Raw genomic sequence first — 8,700 nt, 5'->3', positions numbered from 1 at the left:
GTGGGACTCAACAGGAAACTGTCCGTACTGAAGATGAGCTCATGGCAAAGCACGTCTAATTCCATGTTTTATTTCAATACATAATCTATTGAAATAAAGTCAGTAGATTAAATAGTTGGGAAAAATTGACGCTCCAGAAAATGGGATAACTGGAAAGGTTTTAAAATAAATATGTTTAAAATATTCAAAACTAAAGAAAAAAAGTCACAGGCAATATCAGGACAATATGAAAAAGAACATGCAAATTCAATAAAGCCCCACTTCTAGGTATTGGGTCATACACCTGAAAAAATATAAGCAAATGAAAGGGAAACAATAATGGAATACAATAAAATGGTTAGGACACGACTAACATGGAGATTAACACTTTTCTATATGAAATCAAAGGTATTTAGAACATATTATAATGAGAAGATCTCATTTATAGAGATCTCATTTATTATCTCACAACAATAACATAAAATACCTAAAAATAAGAAATATTTGAGGCCTATATAAAGAAAACTTTATGCTACTTAGGATGCAAAAGAAAATTTGAAAAATAAAAGGAAAAGACAACCCCATTCATGCATAGGAAGATGTGACATAGAAAACGTTAATTATCCTTGTTACCTTGTAAATATAAAGTTTAAAATATCAGCAGGGTTATTTTTTAATTGGAGGAGCTGACTTTAAAGGTCTTGTGGAAAACTAAGAATAGGAAGAAAAGCTAAAGAATCAAGAAAAGACTAACTCTACTAGATTTTGACATGTACATTAACATATATTAAGTTATAATGTCAAAAATTTAAAGAGCATGACTATATCTTTCTAAAAGAATAGAAAGTTCATTAAATTCAAATGCCTGGGAGAATTTAGTATGAGATAAATGTAGAATTTAAAAATATTAAGGAAAAATGGTATTAGGTCAACTAGTGGTTTGTTTGAATGAAAAACTTCTTTGGTTGACTTAACAGGATTAAATACTACAGGGAAAAAATCGGTAAATTTGAAGATATAACAATTAAAATTATTCAGAGGAGGGGGGACATCTTTAAAAACAGAGCTTCAGTAACTTGTGGATTGTCATATGTAACTAGAGTCCCATGAAAGGGGCAATATTTTTCAGAATTAATATTTAAGGAAACAATGGCTAATCTTTTCCCAAGTTTGATAAACACCATATACACACAAACCCAAGAAGTTCATCAAAACTCAAATGAGATAAAGACATCTCCAAAATGTATCATAATGAAATTACTGGAAAAAATATATAAAAGATAAAATCTCAAAGTATCCAGAAAACACACATACAGGACACTTGTACACACATTACACAGAGAGGAACAAGGATAAAAATTATGTTTTCTCATTAGAAACAATAGAATCCCAAAGAAAAAGGGCTGACATTTTTAAAGTACTTAAAGAATATCTCTATCTCCGTCTGTATCTCCTATATCTATGTATGTAGAACCCTAGAATCTATATACAACAAAAATATCCTCCAAAACTCAAGGTAAAAACTAAAACCATTTTTAGGCAAACTAAGGCTATTTAGATTCACTGCTAGCAAATTTACACTAGAAGAAATAAAAGAGGATATTTTTAAAGCTGAAGTAAATAATACTAAATAGAAATTTGGATCTGTACAAAGAAATAAAGACAACTAGAAATGATAACTATTATATAATTGAATATACAGTTAAAGTATTTGTTTTAGAAAGATGATAATGTATATGGGGTTTACAGCACAGGTAGAAGGTGTATAACAGTGTAACCCAAAGGATGGAAGAAAGTAGGAGAAATATACAGGGGTGAGGTGGTATATTATTATATAAGTATAGGTGGTACTAACTTAAAATTTCATATTATAAATTCTAGAATAATCACTACAAAAGTAATTTCAAAAAAGAAAAAGCTATAGCCAATTAGCCAATAGAGAAGATACAATAAAATATATCGATAATAAATAAAATAAATAAATAATCAATAAAATATACTCTATTATTCAAAAGAGGGTTGTAAAAAGATAAAGAAAGAAACAAACGTAAATTGGGACAAACAGAAAAACAAATAGGAAACTATTATATTTAAATACAACAATAATTGCATTAAATATAATGGCCAAACATTTAAATTAAGAGGCAGAGATTATCATACTAGATGAACTATCAAGACTCAACAAATATTACCTTCAAGAAACCCACTGTCCCACTTTATATTTAAAATCTCAGAGAAGTTAAAGTTTGAGATAGAAAAATATGTGCTAGGAAAATAATAATCAAAGTAAAACTAGAATGAATATATTTATATTAGATGTAATAGATTTTTTAAGACAATGATTATTGTCAAAGATAAAAAAATTCATGATAATACAATGATCAATTCAACAAGAAGATAGAAATCTGTATGTACTCACAGTTGTCCTTCAGTATCTAAGAAGGATGAATATATTGGAAAAATTCTAAGACATTTCTGTGGATACTCAAATATGTGGGTGCTAAAATCCATTACATAAAATGGTGTACTATTTGCATATGACTTATGCACATCTACCTATATACTTTAAATAATCTCTAGATTACTTATAATACCAAATATAATGTAAATGCTACATAAAGAGTTGCTTTATGTATTTTTCAGGAGATGATGACAAGAAAAAAGGTCTGTATGTTTTCGGTACAGACACAATTTTTCCCCAATAGTTTTCATTATTTCTTGGGTGAAACTACAGAAACAGAACCTCTAGATACAGAAGGCCAACTGTACACTGAAAAAAAAAAAACTTAAAAGAATATATAAGGAAAAACCTAACAAAACTGAAAAAAAGAAACACAAAATTTCAACATTTTCTTATTAATTGATAAAACAAGCAAATAGAAAATCAGTAGAAATATAGAACTGAACTGTAATAGATCTAATTAACATTTATAAAGCCTCACACCAAAAACAGCAGAATAACACATTCAAGTTCCACATATTATTTATCAATACAGACAATTGTACTCACCATAAAACAAGCTCAATATATTTAATTTGAATTAAAATTATTCTGACTGGAGCTTGGGTTTTAACTCCATGGTAGAGCGCTTGTCTAATATGTGTGAGACACTGGGTTCAATCTTCAGCACCATGTAAAAACAAACAAACAAATAAATAAATAAAGGTATTGTGGCCATTTACAATGAAAAAATATTTCTAAAAATTATTCTGAATCTGTTCTGTGACTACATCAGAATTAAACTAAAATTTTATATTGAAAAATATATCTGAAGAGGCTCTAGATATTTAGAACTTAAACAAGGCACTTCTAACTAACTAATAGGTCAAAGAAAAAAATCACAAGGGAAATTAGGAAATATTTTAAACTGAAAGATAATGAATATGTGACATATTAAAATTTGTAGGAATAAGAAAATTAAGCTAAATATCAAGGAATTTGACTGTCCAAAATAGCAAAAACCCATTATAGATTATTCCATTGATTATAACAAAAATACTAGGTAAACCAGATGATAACTGCCTGAGACTCTGAAGAATAAAGAAAAGCAGGTGGATTGAAAAGGAGAGTAAAAATGAAAAGGAGGACTGTAGAAATGAATTTTCAGGAGTTGGTCCCCTTTTCCTCTTATAATCTGACCCCAAGGTGGGCTCTAGTCATGGTCCCATGGGGTCTGTAGTCATGAGGGAAAAACACAAGAAGTTATTGCAGGTAGCTCTGTTGAAAAGAAATGCTAAAAGATGTCAGACCAAAGAGAGATGACATTAGAGGAAAACTCAAAACTTAAAGAATGAAGGAAGAGCAAGATACAGTAAATATCTGTGTTAATGTAAAACTCTGGTTCCCTCCAGTTACTTAAAATATGTCTGTCTTTGAAAGCAAAAAAAAAAAATCATAAAATTGTGTAGTGGAGAATTTGATGTGTCTAGGTATAGGAAGGGAGGTAAAGGAACCTATAGAGTTTTAAGGCTTCTATATTTTACCTAAAGAGGTACAAGATTAAAGAGATGAAAGTTTAGGTATGTATACCTAACTCCTATAGCACCAATGATTTTTTTTAAAGATATAGCCTGAACATCAATAGAAAAATTGAAATAGAACATTAATTATTAAAAACAAATTAATCAAATAACGATATTAAAGGTTCAAATAATCTAAAAGAAGATATGAAATAGAAAATAAAGGAACAAAAATTAGAAAGGAAAACAGAATACAAGAAATCCACTTTAAACAAAAAGACAGCGATAGGTCATAAGTAAAAAAGGGGAAAATGTACTGTACTGAAATGGCTACATTATCATCAGACAAAACAGATTTCAGAGCAAGAACTAATTTAGAGATAAAAGAAACACTTCATAAAAACCAAAGAATCAATTCATTGGGACATAATAATCTTAAATGTATTTGCACCTAACAACAGAATCTCTAAACAAATGAAGCAAAAACTGAAAGAACTCAAAGGAGAAGTAGTCAAATCTACAATTACATAGTCAGAGATTTATCAAAAGAACAGGTAGTAAGAAAACTAGCAAGGATCTAGTAGACCTGAACAATACTCTCAATCAACTTGACCTGAATAGTAGTTATATAGAATACTTTACACAACAACACAGAATGAGCATTCTTACCAAGAACATATAGAACATACTCCAAGATAGACTGTATTTTGTGCCATTAAAAAAAACTTAGAAATGTAAAAGTATTTAAAAACTGTTAAGTAATATTTTATTGGAGGCCATGGATTTGGACTGTATACCTGTCCAACGGACCATTATAAAGTTGAATCACTGTAACTGAGCTCTGGCTAGTTGAAGTGACAGCCAGCTTACTAAGGAAATGGCAATCATTTGACTGGTTCATTTACCTGGCTGCAACCAATTAGTTATTTTTATTTTTCACTTTTGTGTTTATTATAAATGCTGTCTGATCCTGTTGGCTGGAGTTCTCAGAACCAGCTCTGTAGGGCAGAAAGGCCTCTCTTATAAGATAGGCTGATCAGTGGGTATTAAGTTATAGTTAGAGGCAAGAAGTTCTGGTGTACTATTGCACAGCAAAGCAATAACAATTATGTACTATACATTTCAAAAAAAACAAGGAGAAAGAATTTTTGAGAATTTCCATCATAAAAAATGATAAATGTTTGAAGAGATAGATGAGTGTGTTAGTCAGCTTTCTGTTACTATGACAAAATGCATGAGATATAAACTTAAAGGAGGAAAAGTTTACTTTAGCTCATGGTTTCAGAGGCTTCAGTCCAGGTCAGCTGATTCTATTGTTTTGAAGCCTGTGGTGAGACTTCAGAACATCATGGTAGGGAGCATAGAATGGCAAAGCCACTCACCTCATGGTAACCAGGAACCAATGAGAGAAGACAGGGCATGTCCCCAATGATGTAACTTCCTTCCACTAGTCTCACTTCTTATCTTCCAGTAGCTTCATAAGCCGGTGACCAAGTGTTTAACATACAGCCTTTGGGGGACATTTAAGATCCAAATCATAATATGTTAAGCCTCATTTAAATAGTTAATATTTAATGGAAATATCACATTGTATTAATGTGTACAGTGTTTATGTTTTTATTTTATTAATTACAAAATAAATATTTTAAAAAGAACCTGATATGGGATCTGGGAGCTACTTGATTTGCAAATTTGTTTTGTTTTTCTCAAATAAATTCTACTACATTTAACTGGCCCAAGAAATTTTCCTTTTATCAAAGCAAGCAAAGTATATTCTCTGATATAACAAAATTAATTTTGAAATCAATAACAGATATTTGGAAAATGATCATATTTTAATTTAGTTGCTGAGTACCTATATATTTGTGTACTATTTTCCTTTCTTGTATAAAAACATAAAGTAAAACTTTAAACATTTAAATTCACTCAGAATGAAAGCTCTGTGAGAATTAAAAATAAGAGTAGGCCCCTCCTTATTACCAGATTGTTATCAGGGATGTTGATAAGTCCAAAGTGGGAGGGGGTGGGTGGGAGAGAAAATGAAGACGCTTCCTAATCTCCCAGAAGGAAAAAATCTATAGCAATCAACAGCATCATAGAATGGTCAAAGGCACATAAACTCTGCAGTGTAAATCTTCAAATTGTGAGGTGTAAAGCCAGGGTTCTGTGACATTTGATCAAAGTAGAACGCAAGGAGAAAACTTAGAGAACCTGTTGTTTCTCTAGAACTTGTTACTCCTTTCTTTGCTCCTACCATTGCTCCAATTTTAGAATTCCTTTCTGCTCACAGCCTACTGCTCTCACTCTCCATAAAACATTTTGGTCAGGCCCTACCTAAGCTTAGCAGCAGCCACTCTGTTTCCAGGATCTGGCCGTGAAAATAGTTGACCCAGCTGTGAGAATTTTGGCAAACCACCTGACTGCTTAGGCGTATTTCTGTTACCTGTGAAATAAAGGTAATTAACTGCTTCATAGGAACAGTGACGATTAAATGAGATAATAGGTACAAAAGTGCTTTGTCAGCAGGAAAAACACCTTACAAATGACTTACTTCTGAAAGACCCCAGGCTCGGGAACTCGCTGCAGTACTCTCCTGGGATAATGCCCAAAGGTGAGAACTGAGTCAAGGTATGGCAGAGATTGCGAACTAACCACTGAAATCCTTGCTCTCTCTTCCATGATGTGGAGTTGGTGCTGGGGAGGAGCTGAACCACTGAAGACTACCTTTCCCAGCTCCCTTAGCATCTAAGTGTGGCCAAGGGACTTGTTCTTGCCATGGAAATGTAAGCCACAGAGGTTAAGAAGCAAGAGTGCTTTCTCCAAGCTCTTTTCTTTTCTTCTGACTGGCTAGAGGTGTATGGAAATGACCAGAACCAGATACTAGCAGATCACAAGTCAGAAGGGATCTGATTTCTACATCACAGTGTGTGAAAGCAGAGAGGTATTCAATTGCAAGAAACCTCTGCTCAGGACGACTGCATGAGTATGAAATAAAAATTTATGATGTTGGAGCAATTTACAAATTTTGGAGTCTGTATGATAAGGTAGTTGACATGACCTTAACAAGTAGACTATATAGTAGTTCTGAGTTTAATTCCTTGCTCTACCAAGGTTCTGTGATCATGGTATTTAGACTCTTTATACCTCAGGTATCCCATCTGTAAAGTGTAGACTATAATAGTTCTTGTTTCACTGTGTTGTTGTGAAATCAATGTAATGCCCAGAAGGTTCTGATGACTACAAATGTTAATGTTGGCCATTATTATTAACAGCATAGAATTATTAGACATTATCTGAAAGTTTGCCAAACTCAGGAAAAAAAATTCTACTTTTCTGCAGCTTATCTCCAGGGGAATACAATGGTTACTAATACATGAAAACGTTTTATAAGGGAAAATTTCAGGGCCTGAATGTTTTTCCTAGACGAGTTGTCTTTATTGAAGCACTATTAACTGGAAAAAATCTCCAAACCTAAAGTTGTAAACTCAGTTTGTACCTAAAGAGACATACCTGTCGATTTCATGATGACACGTGACTTGACCCAACTCACCTGTCTTCTCCATGGTCCCCTCAGGAAGTCAAAGAAGCTATTGCCACTCAGCTGCAGGTCTGACTGTGAGCAGCAGAGGGCAGTGCTGCGCACGAACTGCGACGCTTCTGAGCATTCCCAGGGCCTTGACATTGTCAATAATTCGGGGGTTTTCTTCCCCACACTTTCCTTACCTCTACAAGAATGGCCATGAAACTTCAGAAAGGCCTGCTTATCCTCATTGTGCTCGGCTTTGATGGTTCAGAATCTCTTCTAGTATTTTGATCCTCTGCACATTGATGTAGGCTGCCACTGGCTAAAGCGAACACCAAGGGGGAAAGTGACACAAAGGGCACAGGGGAGGGGTGGGCACGGCCCTAGCAACGGTCTTGAGAGGCAGATCCACCGACAACCGAGCCCCTGCTCTTTCCAGCGCCTGCAGACACAGCCACCTCCTCTCCTTGTCCTCCTTTCCTGAGTCACTTGACGCCCACCCGTTTCTGCAAACCATTCTAATCCATCTTCCCCCACATCATCGCCAATTCCGGGACTCAGTCCTGTGTACCTCAGTGATTCTTAACTATCGGTGTGGGTAGGATACTTTTCAGAACCTCCTTTACGAAATTTTCTGGAAACACTAGTTCCTGGGTGCCACTCTAGACACCCTGAGTTGGATTCCAGGGTGGGCAAGAGTCTGAAGAAGCTCCTGGGGTCCCCTAGGCTCTGACAAGCACCCCGCCTCACCGGACCCCTTGGTGGGGTTAATGAAGACCTCTGCTTGGCAAATGGCAGAAAAGCCTAGAGAAGGGGGCAAAGCCTGTGGAGCTGACCTGACTCTGTGATTGACTGGTTCTCTTGCCATCCTCCTTACCCAGGGGGAAACAGGAAGCCCATGCACTCCACCCAGTGATGGTGCTACTTTCCCAGGTAGAAGCTCACTTCTCCTGTCCTTCCCACTGTCGGTTCTCATCCATACTCTCCATCCTTTCTCCCCACTCAAAGCTCAGCCTGTCTCCCCACCAACTGGCTAGAGCCCCTTCTCCTTGCCTCCCATTATCCCTTCCTTGCCTCCATCTTGGTCTCCCTCTCCAGGGGCTGGGTCATTCCCTGAGCCCTATGACCTGTCTTCAAAGTGTCTTTCTTTCTCACTGCCCCAAACAATAATCACCAAGTCTTCTCAGTTCCCCCTGGCTCTTGGTCATGCTTCCCCTTTTTTCTGACCCTGTCTTTGT

General features: G+C 35.1%; 1 long non-coding RNA gene across 1 annotated transcript; it reads right to left on the bottom strand.

Moving 5' to 3' along the window:
* Positions 1-2,920: 2,920 nt before the first annotated feature.
* On the bottom strand, positions 2,921-8,101 carry LOC120885794 (uncharacterized). The gene is made up of 3 exons (XR_005728514.2): positions 7,663-8,101; positions 5,322-5,449; positions 2,921-3,101 (listed from the first exon to the last, which is right to left on the bottom strand). It is a non-coding gene; the product is annotated as an uncharacterized LOC120885794 (long non-coding RNA).
* Between the last annotated feature and the right edge of the window lie 599 nt (positions 8,102-8,700).

Source organism: Ictidomys tridecemlineatus, chromosome 1, assembly GCF_052094955.1.
Source record: "Ictidomys tridecemlineatus isolate mIctTri1 chromosome 1, mIctTri1.hap1, whole genome shotgun sequence".
Classification (NCBI taxonomy): domain Eukaryota; kingdom Metazoa; phylum Chordata; class Mammalia; order Rodentia; family Sciuridae; genus Ictidomys; species Ictidomys tridecemlineatus.
This window is presented reverse-complemented; position numbering and strand designations above follow the sequence as displayed.